The sequence below is a fragment of the Lissotriton helveticus genome, chromosome 1_2 (genome assembly GCF_964261635.1).
Source record: "Lissotriton helveticus chromosome 1_2, aLisHel1.1, whole genome shotgun sequence".
NCBI classification, from domain to species: Eukaryota; Metazoa; Chordata; class Amphibia; order Caudata; family Salamandridae; genus Lissotriton; species Lissotriton helveticus.
The window spans coordinates 326,638,264-326,661,059 of record NC_136058.1 but is presented as its reverse complement, the minus strand read 5'-3'; the positions used below and the strand labels follow the sequence as shown (position 1 = coordinate 326,661,059).

The following is a 22,796-nucleotide window of genomic DNA, read 5'->3' as shown; positions in this document are numbered from 1 at the left end:
CTCATCGAGGTTCCTGTAGATCAAGAGGGTCCCTATGTACACAGTCAAGTATTAGGGAAAGACAGAAAGTTTCTGATTGATACAGGGGCAAGTAGGACTACCATCAGTCATGACGAGGTTCCGGGGGCTCCACTCTCAGGCTCAAGAAATGTTTCCCTGGGATTTTCAGGAAAGCCTATTGTTAACGAAATATCGAAACCAGTTTCCCTAGAAGTTGGTCCATTGTCCCGAACTACAGACTTGTTACTTACGAAATCATGTCCTGAAAATTTATTTGGTATTAAAACATTGAAAGAATTAGGTGCCGTAATATGCTGTTCTCCGGAAGGAGTGAGATTGTTTTTACGTGATTTTAAAGGACATTATGTGTTAAGAGATTTTGATCCAAGATTACTGAATGTACCCCAGCATTTATGGGCGCAAGGTCCAACTGATGTAGGTTGTATGCACATTACACCATATCGTGTCACTCTGAAGCAAGGTGTTGTATTAACCCGAATTCGACAATACAAGTTACCACCTGAGGCTGTAGCAGCCTTATCGAACATCATTGACGAGCTCATTGCTCAAGGAGTAGTTGTAGAAACTGACTCCAATGTATGTAATTCTCCTATCATTCTGATTCTTAAACGTACTGACCCAAATGCACCTCCACTTTATGGATTAGTAATTGACCTTCGAGAACTTAATAAATGTATCATACCCCAGTACCCAGTGGTTCCAGATATCTCTTCCCTATTGACTGCCATTGATTCTGAAGCTACGTTCTTTACTGTTATTGATCTCAAGAACGCATTTTTTAGTGACCCCATTCATCCAGACAGCCAGTTCCTTTTCGGATTCTGTTTAAATGGAAGAAGCTATAAATTCACACGTGCACCTCAAGGTTTTACAGAAAGTCCTAGTATTTACAGTCAAGCACTTAAACGACAACTAGACAGTATTCACATGCCAACTGACACTGCCCTGCTTCAGTATGTCGATGATCTATTGATCACAGCCCGTACAGAACGTGACTGTGAACGTGCATCACTGACCGTCTTGTATTTTCTGGCAGAAATGGGGCACAAGGTGTCCCCTTCGAAACTGCAATTATGTGTCCAGCAAGTGGTATACCTTGGACACTTGCTGTCCAAGAGGGGTAGACAGTTGACACCTGACCATATCCAGTTAATAGCACATCTTCCACAGCCCAAGACACAGAAGGAGGTACGAGCTTTTATCGGCCTCACTTCCTACTGCAGACAATGGATTCCTCAGTACGCATATCTAGCCAAACCACTGATACAGTTGACAACACAGGAGGCAGCCACATCGACTGTCCTCCCTTGGACCCAGGAACATACACTTGTTTTCAATGAGTTAAAGAAAGCTTTATGTAATGCACCTGTTTTAGCGACACCAAACTACAGTAAGCCTTTTACACTTTTTGTCACTGAACGTGATGGTACAGCATTATCTGTTCTCACGCAAGATCAAGCAGGACAACACAAGCCTTGTGCTTATTTTTCTAGCACATTAGATCCAGTAGCCCAGGCTTTGCCTGCGTGCCTCAAATCAGTTGCAGCCACAGCTCTAGCTATCAGACAAAGTGATTCCATAGTGTTAGGACACTCCCTGGCAGTACAGGTTCCACACTCCGTGGAAGTTCTTTTAAACCGAACACAGACTCAGCATTTGACAGTTGCACGATTAACAGGATATGAACTGACACTGTTTCAGCCACACATAGAAATCAGACGCTGCAACATATTAAATCCTGCTACACTGTTACCCTCGATTACATCAAATCCTGCCACACATGACTGTGTGGAAGTTATTACCACCATGACGAAGCCAAGACAAGACTTGACGGACATTGCATTACCTGACCCAGACCTGACACTTTACGTAGATGGTTCATGTATGAGAACAAGTACAGGAGAGTTAGTAGCTGCATATGCAGTGACTACTGAAACTGAAGTTATAGAAACACATCGTATTGACACCCTGTCTGCTCAAGCAGCAGAGCTCATCGCTCTGACCCAAGCCTGCATACGAGCTAAGAACCTGAAAGTAAACATATATACAGATTCACGATATGCATTCGGAGTCGTTCACGACTTTGGAGTCCTCTGGCAAGAAAGAGGTTTCATGACCTCTCATGGAGCCAAGATTCAGCATGGCTCCCTCATTCAAGCTCTGTTAGAAGCAATACATTTGCCGACAGCCATTGCCATTATGAAGTGCAAAGCACATACGAAAGCCACTGACACCATTTCCCAGGGTAACGATCTAGCAGATCGAACAGCCAAGCTTACAGCTCAGACTCCAGACATTCCAGTTAACACGACAAAAACAGATGTTCCAGATCAGAGACTTGTATGACAGTTAAGGACCCTACACAAGATGTACTAGACATACAGACACATGCTACCCCAGACGAAATCAAGAAATGGTCTGAACAAGGAGGGGTCCAGACAGATCAGGGATGGTTGACGAAGGGAAAAGCCACATGGTTTCTCCCCGACTCTATGGTTCAAGTCATTATTAATACAGCACATAGTCCAGCACATTTAGGAGAAAAAGCCATGTTAGATAGCATCCAGAACCTCTGGTTTAACAAGCATTTACGAGCAGCAGCGAAGCAGAAAGTGCGTACCTGCATGATCTGTTGTCAGTTCAATACAGGTAAAGGTGTTCCCGTGGAACAAGGTGGATTCCATCCTCCTGACCACCCTTTTGAAGTCCTCCAGATGGATTATATCCAGATGGATCGATGTCGAGGTTTCAAGTATGTCCTCGTAGTTGTATGCGCTTTGTCCAGATGGACAGAAGCAAATCCAGTCCCAGATTACACTGCCGCGACCACTGCCAGGCAGTTGGTTCGTGAATTTTTCCCTCGTTATGGTTTACCTCGGGTCGTGTATTCAGACAACGGACAGCCATTATCATCCGAACTCATGAAACAAGTATCACTTTTGTTAGGGTACCAGTGGAAGTTCCACTGCGTACGACACCCCGAGGCAGCTGGCCTCGTCGAGAGACATAATCAAACTCTGAAAATACGAATAGCGAAGGTCTGTGCAGAGGAAGGTGTAGATTGGATGGTAGCCCTGCCGGTTGCCCTCTTCTACATGAGAATGGTCGCTCACTCCCGATCTGGTCTGTCACCTTTTGAAGTAGTGTTTGGTCGTCCCCCAAACATGTGGGGTACACCTATGCCACGTAAAATCACCGATGTTGACAGTAATATGCTGACAGATTACCTAGCTTCCTTGATGTCTGCACTACTCTCTTGTCGTTCACAGGTCGCGGCTGCCTTTCCAGACAACACCCAGGTGAAACCGCACGAGGTCGTTCCAGGTGACCTCGTTCTCGTTCGTAACTTTGATCGTTCAAGCCCTCTGGAGCCCCGCTGGAAGGAGCCGAAACTTGTTCTGATGACCACAAGGACCGCCGTGAAGCTGGAAGGACGCAAGGGTTGGCTTCACTCCAGCCACATCAAGCGTTTCCATGGACTGCGTCCAAAGACTTTTTTCAAGGACTACCCCGATACTGACTCTAAACTTCCCCTGTTAGAGAAAACTCCGCAGCAGGAGTATAAACTCAAGTTAAGGTCTAGCAAGTCAGACAGCGTTTAATTGTTTAAGTCCCTCTCGGGTGAAGCGGTTAGACAGGTTCCTGACATGTATGAGATAGACCCACATAGTGAGAGAGATAGACGAAACTCCAAGAAAATAAGATACTGTAAAAGTCTGCGAAGCAGATGTGTTGTTACATTATTGTTTATGTTATTTCTGAGTCTTATGATCACATGTATAAGTTATATGCTACATGTATTTTTTCCTCCTCTTGATTCACATTCACACTTTTCCTCTAATGATACAGTAGAGCACACATTTAGTGAATTACCCCCTCACGAGTTATCCTATCGACTTGCAATGCGCAACAATACTTTTATTCGTATGTTACACTATTCACACCAGACCAGCAATGCCACTAATTGTTGGGTGTGTGGTCGACTCCCCCCTTACCAGACACCGAAGGGAGTTCTGCCACTCTTTCCCTATCCGTTTTCACACAATGGTTCGTGTGGAGCATGGTTTACATTAACATCATCCTTAGACGACAAGTCCCTTCTGAATAGAACATGTTTCCCAGACAAGGAAGGTCTTTCCCATAGGACAGGGTTGGATCTAGAAAATGAAGTATATGATCTAGGTAATTTCTCCTCCAACTTCATGGTTTTGAATGTTCAGTCCGAGACTACTCCAGATTTGCCTTCTATAACAGTTCTACCAGTGAAAGGCGAATTATGTGTTAGAAAGAATGGTTCAGTACATCTAGGACACAGTGATTGTACTATTGTGGTCGAGTATAGTGACAGTGGGAAATCTACTTTCAAAGCCTCACGTCATTCATATTTTATATGTGGTCAGACTGCATATGTACGTTTGCCCCTAGATTGGGATGGAACATGTTACATTGCCTTCCTACTGCCACCAGTTTTCCTAGCCCCATCTGATTATCACCGAAATACACATCTAGTACACGTCAGACATAGAAGGGAGATCGAGTCCCCAATTGTCGATCAAACTGAAACCGCATTAGAACAGTATACAGATTTCAATAAAGGTTTCTTTTTCTTCATAGGTCCTATCCAAAATAGTAAATTAATACGCAGGTTAACCAGAACCCTTGAAGCAGTAGTGAATGAGACTACTTCCGCTCTAGGTAACTTAACAGAAGAGCAATCTGCTATGAGATTTGTTGTTCTTCAGAACCGCCTTGTTCTTGACGTCATACTGGCCGATAGGGGCGGAGCTTGTAGAGTCATCGGATCTAGTTGTTGCGTTTTCATTCCTAATAACGCACAATCTGTATATTCAGCAATAACAAGACTTCATAAAATAGCCCGTCAGCTACACCAGAATCCAGGCACCTGGACATGGTCCGGTTGGCTCTGGAGTATAATATCTGCCTGGGGATGGAAAGTACTGTCATTCCTGGGAGTAGTAGTAATGATCATATTCAGTTGTTGTCTCTGTTTACAATGTGGCCCTGCGATTTGCGGCTTGTGCGCTACATCTTGTATTCCACATCCAAAGTCCTATTCCCAAAAGATAAAAGACGAGCAAATGATGCTGTATGAACAGATAGATGGTATTATGAATATTGATGTTTCCTGAAGGAAACGTAGGGAACAAGGAGGGAATGAGGAAAATTGAATTTTGCCCTGTTGTGTGTCCCTACGTGTTCCCCATCATATGTTATATGTGCATGATTAATATGCATATTTTCTCCCTTGACCGAATAAAGACGCATTTATAGTTGTGTCCAACGTTAGTATGTCAGTTATCCAGTCCTCCTTAAAGCAACGTGAATTAGGCTTCCAGGCCTATGTTGCCAACGTCTTTACATTGTGCACGATAAATCATCGAGTTGCACCCGTTTCTAGGCCTCACAGGGCCCGGACACCAGATTCGAGCCTCCAGTCTCCTGAACCACTCCGAGGAGAGATGCAGCCCCGCCCGCGTCCCTGACCCTTCACTTACTTCTTGCCAAGCAGCGCGGTGCCCGGCCTGGGCTAGTCTGCCTGCCTGCCAAGAATATGTTATGCCTACAGTTATCTGTTCAGCTCCCCGGCTTCACATTCCTAGCTAACGAACCGCATAAACATCTTCATCTATAGTCTAGTCTTCCTGTCTCCAGGCAAGAGAATTACTGAATTAGTATCCATAGAAGATCCATAGCACACGCAATACATGAGGAAATATATGCATGCCCTAGCCTTAGTGACAAGTAGCCTTTGCCCTGATGACTTTTAGATTCAAGCAACATGTACTCCAAACACAAGATATCAGATATGCTATAGGTACAGGTCGTTCTGACTGACTTTAGTCTCCTCTTCTGGTGCTAGAAGTCAGAACCCCCACCTCTCCCCAGTTACACGTCATGACTCGTTTGCGCGCACCAGTAGGTTAAAGGTTCCAGCTGCTCATGAAGCCCCCTCCATGTATCCACCCACTTATGACACTTCTGTGACGTTTACATCACACACCTCCGTGCACGCCCTGTGCACGCCTTCTTTTCACGCCCATATGTTCTTATCTTCCGTTTGTCACTTGTTACGCCTACTTTATTCAATGCAATTGTACTGTTTTACTATATATACTGTATGATGTTAATGAGATATTAGCTGTCCCGCCTGTCCCTCTTTTTCCTGTGTCTGTCCCTTCCTGAACCTTAGCAGGTGATGGAACCCGATGGTCCATTGGCTCGAGCCACTTAATTAAAGCCCGTATGACTCAGATACCACGGATTCTGTCTCTTATTTATTGAGCTATCCTTTTCAGTTAATGCATAGAAAAATAGTACCGGTAATTATTTATTTATTTACCACAGAAGTAGTCCTTAATATTATTTATTAAAGGAAAACTGGATCATTTAAAAAACAGATTTATTTGTTTCATTGTTATTAAAGTGCAATATCCACGGGAACACTGACTCTGTCAAAGATGATCCAAATGGAATTGATGAAAAGTCACAATTACAAACAACAGAATCAAAATAGGGTGAGGTGACACCCGGACTTGAACCAGGGACCTCTTGATCTGCAGTCAAATGCTCTACCACTGAGCTATATCCCCAGCTTTTCAGTAAAATTAGAATGACAAAATATCAGTACATCATGAAAGAGTGTGAGGATCATACTAGGTTGTGCCAGAAAGTACAACCTTGAAACTGTGGAACAGGAGAAGTAGTCCTTAATATTATTTATTAAAGGAAAACTGGATCATTTAAAAAACAGATTTATTTGTTTCATTGTTATTTTATTTGAATAGGCAGTGGTACATAGGACCAATGCCTCTACATACAATGATTGTTTTGAAACATTCTTAAAGGGGAAGAGGTTTTTACGGGACACCTTATCATATGAGGATTGGTTACCACAATCACGGAGATGGTGATGAAGTATGATTGTTTTGGGCCAAATTATGGTGGAAAAACATTTCTACGTACCACTACAATTCGGTATTTGGAAGGTACACCCAAACACCCCTTTCGAATACCTTCCATTTAATACATCAGAAAAAGCCATTTTGCATTTGCAAATGGCCTGATTCTTCAGACCAGCCTTCTTGCAACTGCAATGATAGTTCGTACATCTTGCACGTAGGCAGAGCTTTTAAGGAGAAATTAAATAGTTCCTACGTTGCACAAAAATGAAGTGCTTCAAAAAACACATACTTTGCATGCACAGAGAAGAGGTGGAATATATGTAAGACTGAAGACACAGGTGAAATGAGAAATAGATTGCTTCGCTGCCAAGTTTTATACGCCATTTCTTCAGTGCAATACAAGAAAGCACCAAACAGTACAACAAAGTTGTCAATTGGTTTCATAGTCCATGCCCTTTGTTTAGTGCTGTGAAAGGAAGAGCCGAATTCCAAAATTGATCAATGATGTTTCAGAAATTTCCCAAAGGGAATACCAAACCGAGTGTTAAAAACTGCATTTACTCACAGGCTTTGAGCAGGAAACACTGAAATGCTATTAAAGTACAATATCCAAGGGAACACTGACTCTGTCAAAGATGATCCAAATGGAATTGATGAAAAGTCCCAATTACAAATAACAGAATCAAAATAGGGTGAGGGGACACCCGGATTTGAACCAGGGAACCTCTTAATCTGCAGTCAAATGCTCTACCACTGAGCTATATCCCCAGCTTTTCAGTAAAATCAGAATGACAAAATATCAGTACATCATGAAAGAGTGTGAGGATCATACTAAGTTGTGCCAGAAAGTACAACCTTGAAACTGTGGAACAGGAGAAGTAGTCCTTAATATTATTTATTAAAGGAAAACTGGATCATTTAAAAAACAGATTTATTTGTTTCATTGTTATTTTATTTGAATAGGCAGTGGTACATAGGACCAATGCCCCTACATACAATGATTGTTTTGAAACATTCTTAAAGGGGAAGAGGTTTTTACGGGACACCTTATCATATGAGGATTGGTTACCACAATCACGGAGATGGTGATGAAGTATGATTGTTTTGGGCCAAATTATGGTGGAAAAACATTTCTACGTACCACTACAATTCGGTATTTGGAAGGTACACCCAAACACCCCTTTCGAATACCTTCCATTTAATTTATCAGCAAATGCCATTTTGCGTTTGCAAATGGCCTGATTCTTCAGACCAGCCTTCTTGCAACTGCAATGATAGTTCGTCCATCTTGCACGTAGGCAGAGCTTTTAAGGAGAAATTAAATAGTTCCTACGTTGCACAAAAATGAAGTGCTTCAAACAAACACATACTTTGCATGCACAGAGAAGAGGTGGAATATATGTAAGACTGAAGACACAGGTGAAATGAGAAATAGATTGACTGCTTCGCTGCCAAGTTTTATACGCAATTTCTTCAGTGCAATACAAGAAAGCCCCAAACAGTATAACAAAGTTGTCAATTGGTTTCATAGTCCATTCCCTTTGTTTAGTGCTGTGAAAGGAAAACCGAATTCCAAAATTGATCAATGATGTTTCAGAAATTTCCCAAAGGGAATACCAAGCCGAGTGTTAAAAACTGCATTTACTCAAAGGCTTTGAGCAGGAAACACTGAAATGCTATTAAAGTGCAATATCCAAGGGAACACTTACTCTGTCAAAGATGATCCAAATGGAATTGATGAAAAGTCCCAATTACAAACAACAGAATCAAAATAGGGTGAGGGGACACCTGGATTTGAAACAGGGACCTCTTGATCTGCAGTCAAATGCTCTACCACTGAGCTATATCCCCAACTTTTCAAAAAAATCAGAATGACAAAATATCAGTACATCATGAAAGAGTGTGAGGATCATACTAAGTTGTGCCAGAAAGTACAACCTTGAAACTGTGGAACAGGAGAAGTAGTCCTTAATATTATTTATTAAAGGAAAACTGGATCATTTAAAAAACAGATCTATTTGTTTCTTTGTTATTTTATTTGAATAGGCAGTGGTACATAGGACCAATGCCTCTACATACAATGATTGTTTTGAAACATTCTTAAAGGGGAAGAGGTATTTACGGGACCCCTTATCATTTGAGGATTGGTTACCTCAATCACGGAGATGGTGATGAAGTATGATAGTTTTGGGCCAAATTATGGTGGAAAAACATTTCTACGTACCACTACAATTCGGTATTTGGAAGGTACACCCAAACACCCCTTTCGAATACCTTCCATTTAATACATCAGAAAAAGCCATTTTGCGTTTGCAAATGGCCTGATTCTTCATACCAGCCTTCTTGCAACTGCAATGATAGTTCGTCCATCTTGCACGTAGGCAGAGCTTTTAAGGAGAAATTAAATAGTTCCTACGTTGCACAAAAATGAAGTGCTTCAAACAAACACATACTTTGCATGCACAGAGAAGAGGTGGAATATATGTAAGACTGAAGACACAGGTGAAATGAGAAATAGATTGACTGCTTCGCTGCCAAGTTTTATACGCAATTTCTTCAGTGCAATACAAGAAAGCACCAAACAGTATAACAAAGTTGTCAATTGGTTTCATAGTCCATTCCCTTTGTTTAGTGCTGTGAAAGGAAGAGCCGAATTCCAACATTGATCAATGATGTTTCAGAAATTTCCCAAAGGGAATACCAAGCCGAGTGTTAAAAACTGCATTTACTCACAGGCTTTGAGCAGGAAACACTGAAATGCTATTAAAGTGCAATATCCAAGGGAACACTTACTCTGTCAAAGATGATCCAAATGGAATTGATGAAAAGTCCCAATTACAAACAACAGAATCAAAATAGGGTGAGGGGACACCTGGATTTGAACCAGGGACCTCTTGATCTGCAGTCAAATGCTCTACCACTGAGCTAGATCCCCAACTTTTCAATAAAATCAGAATGACAAAATATCAGTACATCATGAAAGAGTGTGAGGATCATACTAAGTTGTGCCAGAAAGTACAACCTTGAAACTGTGGAACAGGAGAAGTAGTCCTTAATATTATTTATTAAAGGAAAACTGGATCATTTAAAAAACAGATTTATTTGTTTCATTGTTATTTTATTTGAATAGGCAGTGGTACATAGGACCAATGACTCTACATACAATGATTGTTTTGAAACATTCTTAAAGGGGAAGAGGTATTTACGGGACACCTTATCATTTGAGGATTCGTTACCTCAATCACGAAGATGGTGATGAAGTATGATTGTTTTGGGCCAAATTATGGTGGAAAAACATTTCTACGTACCACTACAATTCGGTATTTGGAAGGTACACCCAAACACCCCTTTCGAATACCTTCCATTTAATACATCAGAAAAAGCCATTTTGCGTTTGCAAATGGCCTGATTCTTCAGACCAGCCTTCTTGCAACTGCAATGATAGTTCGCACATCTTGCACGTAGGCAGAGCTTTTGAGGAGAAATTAAATAGTTCCTACGTTGCACAAAAATGAAGTGCTTCAAACAAACACATACTTTGCATGCACAGAGAAGAGGTGGAATATATGTAAGACTGAAGACACAGGTGAAATGAGAAATAGATTGACTGCTTCGCTGCCAAGTTTTATACGCCATTTCTTCAGTGCAATACAAGAAAGCACCAAACAGTATAACAAAGTTGTCAATTGGTTTCATAGTCCATTCCCTTTGTTTAGTGCTGTGAAAGGGAGAGCCGAATTCCAAAATTGATCAATGATGTTTCAGAAATTTCCCAAAGGGAATACCAAGCCGAGTGTTAAAAACTGCATTTACTCACAGGCTTTGAGCAGGAAACACTGAAATGCTATTAAAGTGCAATATCCAAGGGAACACTTACTCTGTCAAAGATGATCCAAATGGAATTGATGAAAAGTCCCAATTACAAACAACAGAATCAAAATAGGGTGAGGGGACACCTGGATTTGAACCAGGGACCTCTTGATCTGGAGTCAAATGCTCTACCACTGAGCTATATCCCCAACTTTTCAATAAAATCAGAATGACAAAATATCAGTACATCATGAAAGAGTGTGAGGATCATACTAAGTTGTGCCAGAAAGTACAACCTTGAAACTGTGGAACAGGAGAAGTAATCCTTAATATTATTTATTAAAGGAAAACTGGATCATTTAAAAAACAGATTTATTTGTTTCATTGTTATTTTATTTGAATAGGCAGTGGTACATAGGACCAATGCCTCTACATACAATGATTGTTTTGAAACATTCTTAAAGGGGAAGAGGTTTTTACGGGACACCTTATCATTTGAGGATTGGTTACCTCAATCACGGAGAAGGTGATGAAGTATGATTGTTTTGGGCCAAATTATGGTGGAAAAACATTTCTACGTACCACTACAATTCGGTATTTGGAAGGTACACCCAAACACCCCTTTCGAATACCTTCCATTTAATACATCAGAAAAAGCCATTTTGCGTTTGCAAATGGCCTGATTCTTCAGACCAGCCTTCTTGCAACTGCAATGATAGTTCGTACATCTTGCACGTAGGCAGAGCTTTTAAGGAGAAATTAAATAGTTCCTACGTTGCACAAAAATGAAGTGCTTCAAACAAACACATACTTTGCATGCACAGAGAAGAGGTGGAATATATGTAAGACTGAAGACACAGGTGAAATGAGAAATAGATTGACTGCTTCGCTGCCAAGTTTTATACGCCATTTCTTCAGTGCAATACAAGAAAGCACCAAACAGTATAACACAGTTGTCAATTGGTTTCATAGTCCATTCCCTTTGTTTAGTGCTGTGAAAGGGAGAGCCGAATTCCAAAATTGATCAATGATGTTTCAGAAATTTCCCAAAGGGAATACCAAGCCGAGTGTTAAAAACTGCATTTACTCACAGGCTTTGAGCAGGAAGCAGTGAAATGCTATTAAAGTGCAATATCCAAGGGAACACTTACTCTGTCAAAGATGATCCAAATGGAATTGATGAAAAGTCCCAATTACAAACAACAGAATCAAAATAGGGTGAGGGGACACCTGGATTTGAACCAGGGACCTCTTGATCTGCAGTTAAATGCTCTACCACTGAGCTATATCCCCAGCTTTTCAGTAAAATCAGAATGACAAAAAATCAGTACATCATGAAAGAGTGTGAGGAACATACTAAGTTGTGCCAGAAAGTACAACCTTGAAACTGTGGAACAGGAGAAGTAGTCCTTAATATTATTTATTAAAGGAAAACTGGATCATTTAAAAAACAGATTTATTTGTTTCATTGTTATTTTATTTGAATAGGCAGTGGTACATAGGACCAATGCCTCTACATACAATGATTGTTTTGAAACATTCTTTAAGGGGAAGAGGTTTTTACGGGACACCTTATCATTTGAGGATTGGTTACCACAATTACGGAGATGGTGAGGAAGTATGATTGTTTTGGGCCAAATTATGGTGGAAAAACATTTCTACGTACCACTACAATTCGGTATTTGGAAGGTACACCCAAACACCCCTTTCGAATACCTTCCATTTAATACATCAGAAAAAGCCATTTTGCGTTTGCAAATGGCCTGATTCTTCAGACCAGCCTTCTTGCAACTGCAGTGATAGTTCGTACATCTTGCACGTAGGCAGAGCTTTTAAGGAGAAATTAAATAGTTCCTACGTTGCACAAAAATGAAGTGCTTCAAACAAACACATACTTTGCATGCACAGAGAAGAGGTGGAATATATGTAAGACTGAAGACACAGGTGAAATGAGAAATAGATTGACTGCTTCGCTGCCAAGTTTTATACGCCATTTCTTCAGTGCAATACAAGAAAGCACCAAACAGTATAACAAAGTTGTCAATTGGTTTCATAGTCCATTCCCTTTGTTTAGTGCTGTGAAAGGGAGAGCCGAATTCCAAAATTGATCAATGATGTTTCAGAAATTTCCCAAAGGGAATACCAAGCCGAGTGTTAAAAACTGCATTTACTCACAGGCTTTGAGCAGGAAACACTGAAATGCTATTAAAGTGCAATATCCAAGGGAACACTTACTCTGTCAAAGATGATCCAAATGGAATTGATGAAAAGTCCCAATTACAAACAACAGAATCAAAATAGGGTGAGGGGACACCCGGATTTGAACCAGGGACCTCTTGATCTGCAGTCAAATACTCTACCACTGAGCTATATCCCCAGCTTTTCAGTAAAATCAGAATGACAAAATATCAGTACATCATGAAAGAGTGTGAGGATCATACTAAGTTGTGCCAGAAAGTACAACCTTGATACTGTGGAACAGGAGAAGTAGTCCTTAATATTATTTATTAAAGGAAAACTGGATCATTTAAAAAACAGATTTATTTGTTTCATTGTAATTTTATTTGAATAGGCAGTGGTACATAGGACCAATGCCTCTACATACAATGATTGTTTTGAAACATTCTTAAAGGGGAAGAGGTTTTTACGGGACACCTTATCATTTGAGGATTGGTTACCACAATCACTGAGATGGTGATGAAGTATGATTGTTTTGGGTCAAATTATGGTGGAAAAACATTTCCACGTACCACTACAATTCGGTATTTGGAAGGTACACCCAAACACCCCTTTCGAATACCTTCCATTTAATACATCAGAAAAAGCCATTTTGCGTTTGCAAATGGCCTGATTCTTCAGACCAGCCTTTTTGCAACTGCAATGATAGTTCCTACATCTTGCACGTAGGCAGAGCTTTTCAAGGAGAAATTAAATAGTTCCTAGGTTGCACTAAAATGAAGTGCTTCAAACAAACACTTACTTTGCATGCACAGAGAAGAGGTGGAATATATGTAAGACTGAAGACACAGGTGAAATGAGATATAGATTGACTGCTTCGCTGCCAAGTTTTATACTCCATTTCTTCAGTGCAATACAAGAAAGCACCAAACAGTATAACAAAGTTGTCAATTGGTTTCATAGTCCATTCCCTTTGTTTAGTGCTGTGAAAGGAAGAACCGAATTCCAAAATTGATCAATGATGTTTCAGAAATTTCCCAAAGGGAATACCAAGCCGAGTGTTAAAAACTGCATTTTCTCACAGGCTTTGAGCAGGAAACACTGAAATGCTATTAAAGTGCAATATCCAAGGGAACACTTACTCTGTCAAAGATGATCCAAATGGAATTGATGAAAAGTCGCAATTACAAACAACAGAATCAAAATAGGGTGAGGGGACACCCGGATTTGAACCAGGGACCTCTTGATCTGCAGTCAAATGCTCTACCACTGAGCTATATCCCCAGCTTGTCAGTAAGATCAGAATGACAAAATATCAGTACATCATGAAAGAGTGTGAGGATCATACTAAGTTGTGCCAGAAAGTACAACCTTGAAACTGTGGAACAGGAGAAGTAGTCCTTAATATTATTTATTAAAGGAAAACTGGATCATTTAAAAAACAGATTTATTTGTTTTATTGTTATTTTATTTGAATAGGCAGTGGTACATAGTACCAATGCCTCTACATACAATGATTGTTTTGAAACATTCTTAAAGGGGAAGGGGTTTTTACGGGACACCTTATCATTTGAGGATTGGTTACCACAATTACGGAGATGGTGAGGAAGTATGATTGTTTTGGGCCAAATTATGGTGGAAAAACATTTCTACGTACCACTACAATTCGGTATTTGGAAGGTACACCCAAACACCCCTTTCGAATACCTTCCATTTAATACATCAGCAAATGCCATTTTGCGTTTGCAAATGGCCTGATTCTTCAGACCAGCCTTCTTCCACCTGCAATGATAGTTCGTACATCTTGCACGTAGGCAGAGCTTTTAAGGAGAAATTAAATAGTTCCTACGTTGCACAAAAATGAAGTGCTTCAAACAAACACATACTTTGCATGCACAGAGAAGAGGTGGAATATATGTAAGACTGAAGACACAGGTGAAATGAGAAATAGATTGACTGCTTCGCTGCCAAGTTTTATACGCCATTTCTTCAGTGCAATACAAGAAAGCACCAAACAGTATAACAAAGTTGTCAATTGGTTTCATAGTCCATTCCCTTTGTTTAGTGCTGTGAATGGGAGAGGCGAATTCCAAAATTGATCAATGATGTTTCAGAAATTTCCCAAAGGGAATACCAAGCCGAGTGTTAAAAACTGCATTTACTCACAGGCTTGGAGCAGGAAACACTGAAATGCTATTAAAGTGCAATATCCAAGGGAACACTTACTCTGTCAAAGATGATCCAAATGGAATTGATGAAAAGTCGCAATTACAAACAACAGAATCAAAATAGGGTGAGGGGACACCCGGATTTGAACCAGGGACCTCTTGATCTGCAGTCAAATGCTCTACCACTGAGCTATATCCCCAGCTTGTCAGTAAGATCAGAATAACAAAATATCAGTACATCATGAAAGAGTGTGAGGATCATACTAAGTTGTGCCAGAAAGTACAACCTTGAAACTGTGGAACAGGAGAAGTAGTCCTTAATATTATTTATTAAAGGAAAACTGGATCATTTAAAAAACAGATTTATTTGTTTTATTGTTATTTTATTTGAATAGGCAGTGGTACATAGGACCAATGCCTCTACATACAATGATTGTTTTGAAACATTCTTAAAGGGGAAGAGGTTTTACGGGACACCTTATCATACGCGGATTGGTTACCACAATCACGGAGATGGTGATGAAGTATGATTGTTTTGGGCCAAATTATGGTGGAAAAACATTTCTACGTACCACTACAATTCGGTATTTGGAAGGTACACCCAAACACCCCTTTCGAATACCTTCCATTTAATACATCAGCAAATGCCATTTTGCGTTTGCAAATGGCCTGATTCTTCAGACCAGCCTTCTTCCACCTGCAATGATAGTTCGTACATCTTGCACGTAGGCAGAGCTTTTAAGGAGAAATTAAATAGTTCCTACGTTGCACAAAAATGAAGTGCTTCAAACAAACACATACTTTGCATGCACAGAGAAGAGGTGGAATATATGTAAGACTGAAGACACAGGTGAAATGAGAAATAGATTGACGGCTTCGCTGCCAAGTTTTATACGCCATTTCTTCAGTGCAATACAAGAAAGCACCGAACAGTATAACAAAGTTGTCAATCGGTTTCATAGTCCATTCCCTTTGTTTAGTGCTGTGAAAGGAAGAGCCGAATTCCAAAATTGATCAACGATGTTTCAGAAATTTCCCAAAGGGAATACCAAGCCGAGTGTTAAAAACTGCATTTACTCACAGGCTTTGAGCAGGAAACACTTAAATGCTATTAAAGTGCAATATCCAAGGGAACACTGACTCTGTCAAAGATGATCCAAATGGAATTGATGAAAAGTCCCAATTACAAACAACAGAATCAAAATAGGGTGAGGGGACACCCGGATTAGAACCAGGGACCTCTTGATCTGCAGTCAAATGCTCTACCACTGAGCTATATCCCCAGCTTTTCAATAAAATCAGAATGACAAAATATCAGTACATCATGAAAGAGTGTGAGGATCATACTAAGTTGTGCCAGAAAGTACAACCTTGATACTGTGGAACAGGAGAAGTAGTCCTTAATATTATTTATTAAAGGAAAACTGGATCATTTAAAAAACAGATTTATTTGTTTCATTGTTATTTTATTTGAATAGGCAGTGGTACATAGGTCCAATGCCTCTACATACAATGATTGTTTTGAAACATTCTTAAAGGGGAAGAGGTTTTTACGGGACACCTTATCATTTGAGGATTGGTTACCACAATCACTGAGATGGTGATGAAGTATGATTGTTTTGGGTCAAATTATGGTGGAAAAACATTTCCACGTACCACTACAATTCGGTATTTGGAAGGTACACCCAAACACCCCTTTCGAATACCTTCCATTTAATACATCAGAAAAAGCCATTTTGCGTTTGCAAATGGCCTGATTCTTCAGACCAGCCTTCTTGCAACTGCAATGATAATTCCTACATCTTGCACGTAGGCAGAGCTTTTAAGGAGAAATTAAATAGTTCCTAGGTTGCACTAAAATGAAGTGCTTCAAACAAACACATACTTTGCATGCACAGAGAAGAGGTGGAATATATGTAAGACTGAAGACACAGGTGAAATGAGAAATAGATTGACTGCTTCGCTGCCAAGTTTTATACGCCATTTCTTCAGTGCAATACAAGAAAGCACCAAACAGTATAACAAAGTTGTCAATTGGTTTCATAGTCCATTCCCTTTGTTGAGTGCTGTGAAAGGAAGAGCCGAAATCCAAAATTGATCAATGATGTTTCAGAAATTTCACAAAGGGAATACCAAGCCGAGTGTTAAAAACTGCATTTACTCACAGGCTTTGAGCAGGAAACACTGAAATGCTATTAAAGTGCAATATCCAAGGGAACACTTACTCTGTCAAAGATGATCCATATGGAATTGATGAAAAGTCCCAATTACAAACAACAGAATCAAAATAGGGTGAGGGGACACCCGGATTTGAACCAGGGACCTCTTGATCTGCAGTCAAATGCTCTACCACTGAGCTATATGCCCAGCTTTTCAGTAAAATCAGAATGACAAAATATCAGTACATCATAAAAGAGTGTAAGGATCATAATAAATTGTGTCAGAAAGTACAACATTGAAACTGTGGAACAGGAGAAGTAGTCCTTAATATTATTTATTAAAGGAAAACTGGATCATTTAAAAAATAGATTTATTTGTTTCATTGTTATTTTATTTGAATAGGCAGTGGTACATAGGACCAATGCCTCTACATCAGGGGTGCCCAAACCTGTCCTGGCGGGCCGTATCCATGCCAGATTTTTGGGATATCCCCATCTGGTGATCACGGTTCGATCCCCGGCGCCGGCGGCAGATCAGAGTGCCCAGGACGGGGTCCATGTGACCCGGGCAGTCCTATCCCCTGGGTGTACGTGGTTGTCCGACATGTCGGTCGTATTTGCTTTTACGTACCGGATCGGAATCGGCCCCCATAAAATCGTACGTAAAGTATATAGCAAATCAACCTGAAATCTGCTGGGTCAGAAAGGGCTCGATTCCGATCCGTGTCGGAAGGTTAGGAGTCCGTACGAATTTGTCGGGACGGCATGGCAGAGTGCCCGGGATGGGCTCCATGGCTCTTGGGCAGTCGTCCCCCTGGCGTCCGGGGCTCCATCCAGGCCGACGGCATGGCAGAGTGCCCGGGACGGGCTCCATGCGTCCCGGGCATTCGTCCCCCGGGCGTCCGGGGCTCCATCCAGGCCGGCGGCAAGGCAGTGTGCCCGGGTCGGGCTCCATGCGTCCCGGGCATTCGTCCCCCGGGCGCCTGAAACTGCTGGGTCAGAGAGGGCTCGATTCCGATCCGCGTCGTAAGGTTAGGAGTCCGTACGAATTTGTCGGGACGGCATGGCAGAGTGCCCGGGACGGGCTCCATGCGTCCCGGGAATTCGTCCCCCGGGCGTCCGGGGCTACATCCAGGCTGACGGTATGGCAGAGTGCCCGGGTCGGGCTCCATGGTTTTCACGGTGGTCCTCCCCTGGGTGTCAGGGGGCTCCTGGCCGACGGCATGGAAAAGTACCCAGGACGGGCTCCATGCGTCCCGGGCATTTGTCCCCCGGGCATCCGGGGCTCCATCCAGGCCGACGGCATGGCAGAGTGCCCGGGTCGGGCTCCATGGTTTCCAGGGTGGTCCTCCCCAGGGTGTCGGGGCGCTCCAGGCCGAAGGCATGGAAAAGTGCCCAGGACGGGCTCCATGCGTCCCGGGCATTTGTCCCCCGGGCGTCCGGGGCTCCATCCAGGCCGACGGCATGGCAGAGTGCCCGGGTCGGGCTCCATGGCTTTCACGGTGGTCCTCCCCTGGGTGTCTGGGGGCTCCAGGCCGAAGGCATGGAAAAGTGCCCAGGACGGGCTCCATGCGTCCCGGGCACGGGCACGGGGACGGGGACAGGGTCGGGAGAGTCCAGGCGGCTTCACTTCCGTGTCCAGCCATCTGATCGACCAGATTCCCTCGGCCATCTGGTCGCCCGGATCCCCTCGGGCATCTGGTCGCCCGCAACGCTTTCCTATGGGGCGACCAGATGGCCGAACTTCCCTGGAAGTCCCGATGAGGTGCCATTCGCCGCCCGGATCCCAGCGAGGGCTCCAGGAGGTTGGGTACATTCGCGCCTTGGGTCCCCTCTGTCACCTCGCGTGCACAGATTACAAGAAAAGGGGGTAATTTTCCTCCGGATTACTAGGGAGAAGGGTACGCCCGGACACCCCTCCGAGGCTGGTGGTTCTCTGCCATGGGGACCAGATGGGCTATGCCTGGGCAACACCTCCCTAGGCCACCCGGGGCTTCCTTCCTCCAGGCCAACTGCATGTCAAATTGCCCAGGACGGGCTCCATGGCTCCTGGGCAGTCATCCCCCGGGCGTCCGGGGCTCCATCCAGGCTGACGGCATTGAAAAGTGCCCAGGACGGGCTCCATGCGTCCCGGGCATTCGTCCCCTGGGCGTCCGGGGCTCCATCTAGGCTGACGGTATGGCAGAGTGCCCGGGTCGGGCTCCATGGTTTTCACGGTGGTCCTCCCCTGGGTGTCTGGGGGCTCCAGGCCGAAGGCATGGAAAAGTGCCCAGGACGGGCTCCATGCGTCCCGGGCATTCGTCCCCCGGGCGTCCGGGGCACCCATCTCCATGAGGCCAACGGCATTGGCAAAGTACCCAGGACGGGCTCCATGGGTCCCGGGCAGACCTCCCCCCGGGCATCCCGGGCTCCCACCTCCAGGCCGACGGAATGTCAAAGTACCCAGGACGGGCTCCATGGGTCCCGGGCAGCTTCCCCCGGGGCGTCCGGGGCACCCACCTCCAGGCCGACGGCATGTCAAAGTACCCAGGACGGGCTCCACGGGTCCCGGGCATTCCTCCCCCAGGTCGTCCGGGCCCTAGAGCTCCGGTGGTCCAACCTGCGCCTGAGGCCCAGCCGGGGTCCAAGAGCCCTGCCTTGCGTGGGCAGGCAGTCAGGAACCCTACCGCGAAGGCTTGGGGTGGATGGGGAGCTGGGAGTCCTTTCGTTCCGGGCCATCTGGTCGCCCGCGATGCTTTCCAATGGGGCGACCAGATGGCCGGGCTTCCCTGGAAGTCCCGATGAGGTGCCATTCGCCTCCCGGATCCCAGCTAGGGCTCCATGAGCTCGGGTTCTTTTACGCCTTGGGTCCCCTCTGTCACCTCGCGTGCACGGATTGCAAGAAAGGGGGGTAATTTCCCTCCGGATTACTAGGGGCAGGGTACGCCCGGACACCTCTCCAGGGCCGGTGGTTCTCTGCCCGGGGACCAGATGAGATATGCCTGGGCAACACCTCCCCCGGGCGTCTGGGGGCTCCATTCTCCGGGCCAACGGCATGGCTCAATGCCCAGGACGGGCTCCACGTGTCCCGGACAGACCGCCCCAGGGCGTCCGGGGCACCCATCTCCAGGAGGCCAACGGGATGGCAAAGTACCCGGGAAGGGCTCCACGGGTCCCGGGCAGCCTTCCCCCGGGCGTCCGGGGCTCCCACCTCCAGGCCGACGGCATGTCACACTGCCCAGGACGGGCTCCATGGGCCCCGGACAGACCTCCCCCGGGCGTCCGGGGCACCCATCTCCAGGAGGCCAACAGCGTTGCAAAGTACCCGGAAAGGACTCCACGGGTACCGGGCAGTCCTCCCCCGGGCGTCCGGGGCACCCATCTCCATGAGGCCAACGGCATTGGCAAAGTACCCGGGAGGGGCTCCACGGGTCCCAGGCAGGCCTCCCCCGGGCGTCCAGGGCACCCACCTCCAGGCCGACGGCATGTAAAAGTGCCCAGGACGGGCTCCATGGGTCCCGGGCAGCCCACCCCTGGGCATCTGGCGCACCCATCTCCAGGAGGCCAACGGAGTTGCAAAGTACCCGGGAAGGGCTCCACGGGTACCGGGCAGTCCTCCCCCGGGCGTCCGGGGGCTCCCTTCTCCAGGCTGACGGCATGGTTCAATGCCCAGGACGGGACGTCAAGTGGCCAGGACGGGCTCCATGCGTCCCGGGCATTCGTCCCGGGACGGGGACGGGGTGGGGAAGAGTCCAGGCGGCTTCACCTCCATGCCCGGCCATCTGGTCGCCCGGATTCCCTGGGCCATCTGGTCGCCCGGATCCCCTCGGGCATCTGGTCGCCCGCAACGCTTTCCTATGGGGGGGGACCAGATGGCCGAACTTCCCTGGAAGTCTTAATGAGGTGCCATTCGCCTCCCGGATCCCAGCGAGGGCTCCATGAGGTCGGGTTCTTTCACGCCTTGGGTCCCCTCTGTCACCTCGCGTGCACAGATTGCAAGAAAGGGGGGTAATTTGCCTCCGGATTACTATGGGGCAGGGTATGCCCGGACACCCCTCCAGGGTTGGTGGTTCTCTGCCATGGGGACCAGATGGGATATGCCTGGGCAACACCTCCCTAGGCCACCCGGAGCTTCCTTCCTCCAGGCCAACTGCATGTCAAATTGCCCAGGACGGGCTCCATGGCTCTTGGGCAGTCGTCCCCCGGGCGTCCGGTGCTCCATCCAGGCCGACGGCATGGCAGAGTGCCCGGGACAGGCTCCATGCGTCCTGGGCCTTCGTCCCCCCCGGGCGTCCGGGGCTCCATCCAGGCTGACGGCATGGCAGAGTGCCCGGGACGGGCTCCACGGGCCCCGGGCGTCCGGGGCTCCCTTCCCCGGGCCAGCGGCATGTCAGAGTGCCCAGGACGGGCTCCACGGGCCCCGGTCATCCGGGGCACCCTTCCCCGGGCCAGCGGCATGTCAGAGTGCCCAGGACCAGTTCCACGGGTCCCGGGCAGTCCTCCACCGGGCGTCCGGGGCTCCCTTCCCCGGGCCAAAGCATTTCAGAGTGCCCAGGACGGGCTCCACGGGTTCCGGGCGTCCAGGTCTCCCTTCCCCGGGCCAACGGCTTGTCAGAGTGCCCAGGACGGGCTCCACGGGCCCCGGGCGTCCGGGGCACCCTTCCCCGGGCCAGCGGCATGTCAGAGTGCCCAGGACGAGTTCCACGGGTCCCGGGCAGTCCTCCCCCCCGGGTGTCCGGGGCTCCCTTCCCCGGGCCAAAGCATTTCAGAGTACCCAGGACGGGCTCCACGGGTCCCGGACGTCCGGGGCTCCCTTCCCCGGGCCAACGGCATACAGGAGTGCCCAGGACGGGCTCCACGGGTCCCGGACGTCCGGGGCTCCCTTCCCCGGGCCAACGGCATACAGGAGTGCCCAGGACGGGCTCCACAGGTCCCGGTCGTCTGGGGCTCCCTTCCCCGGGCCAACGGCTTGTCAGAGTGCCAAGGACGGGCTCCACGGGTCCCGGTCGTCTGGGGTCCCTCCCCCCGGGCCAACAGCAGGTCAGAGTGCCCAGGACGGGCTCCACGGGTCCCGGGCAGCCCGCCCCCCGGGCGTTCGGGGCACCCATCTCCAGGAGGCCAACGGCGTTGCAAAGTACCCGGGAAGGGCTCCACGGGTACCGGGCAGTCCTCCCCCGGGCGTCCGGGGCTCCCTTCTCCAGGCCAACGACATGGTTCAATGCCCAGGACGGGCTCCATGTGTCCCGGACAGACCTCCCCCGGGCGTCCGGGGCACCCATCTCCAGGCCAACGGCATGGCTCAATGCCCAGGACGGGCTCCATGGGTCCGGGGAGGCGTCCCATGCGCCTCCGGGCTTGGGAGCCCCGGCTGGGTCCAGGGGCCCGGGCGGGCCCCGGGTCGGGTGCTCCGGCCCTGGTCCCTGTCTCCCAGCCTACCGCACTGCCAAGGGCCTAGGAATGGGTTCCGTTGTTCCCGGGGAGCCTCCCCTTGCTTGGCTGGGTTCAGGAGCAGTGGCTAGGGCCCCTGAGGGCCCGGGGACGGCGGCCTCCCCACCCCG

At 46.4% G+C, this 22,796-nt stretch overlaps 8 non-coding genes across 8 annotated transcripts; all 8 read right to left on the bottom strand.

Annotated features, from left to right (window-relative positions):
* Positions 1-6,560: 6,560 nt before the first annotated feature.
* On the bottom strand, positions 6,561-6,632 carry TRNAC-GCA (transfer RNA cysteine (anticodon GCA)). Its single transcript has one exon. It is a non-coding gene; the product is annotated as a tRNA-Cys (tRNA).
* Positions 6,633-9,807: 3,175 nt separating this feature from the next.
* On the bottom strand, positions 9,808-9,879 carry TRNAC-GCA (transfer RNA cysteine (anticodon GCA)). The gene has a single exon. It is a non-coding gene; the product is annotated as a tRNA-Cys (tRNA).
* Positions 9,880-10,891: 1,012 nt separating this feature from the next.
* TRNAW-CCA (transfer RNA tryptophan (anticodon CCA)) lies at positions 10,892-10,963 on the bottom strand. Its single transcript has one exon. It is a non-coding gene; the product is annotated as a tRNA-Trp (tRNA).
* A 1,012-nt stretch (positions 10,964-11,975) lies between these two features.
* TRNAC-GCA (transfer RNA cysteine (anticodon GCA)) lies at positions 11,976-12,047 on the bottom strand. The gene has a single exon. It is a non-coding gene; the product is annotated as a tRNA-Cys (tRNA).
* Positions 12,048-13,059: 1,012 nt separating this feature from the next.
* Positions 13,060-13,131, bottom strand: TRNAC-GCA (transfer RNA cysteine (anticodon GCA)). Its single transcript has one exon. It is a non-coding gene; the product is annotated as a tRNA-Cys (tRNA).
* A 1,013-nt stretch (positions 13,132-14,144) lies between these two features.
* On the bottom strand, positions 14,145-14,216 carry TRNAC-GCA (transfer RNA cysteine (anticodon GCA)). The gene has a single exon. It is a non-coding gene; the product is annotated as a tRNA-Cys (tRNA).
* A 1,012-nt stretch (positions 14,217-15,228) lies between these two features.
* Positions 15,229-15,300, bottom strand: TRNAC-GCA (transfer RNA cysteine (anticodon GCA)). Its single transcript has one exon. It is a non-coding gene; the product is annotated as a tRNA-Cys (tRNA).
* A 1,011-nt stretch (positions 15,301-16,311) lies between these two features.
* Positions 16,312-16,383, bottom strand: TRNAC-GCA (transfer RNA cysteine (anticodon GCA)). The gene has a single exon. It is a non-coding gene; the product is annotated as a tRNA-Cys (tRNA).
* Between the last annotated feature and the right edge of the window lie 6,413 nt (positions 16,384-22,796).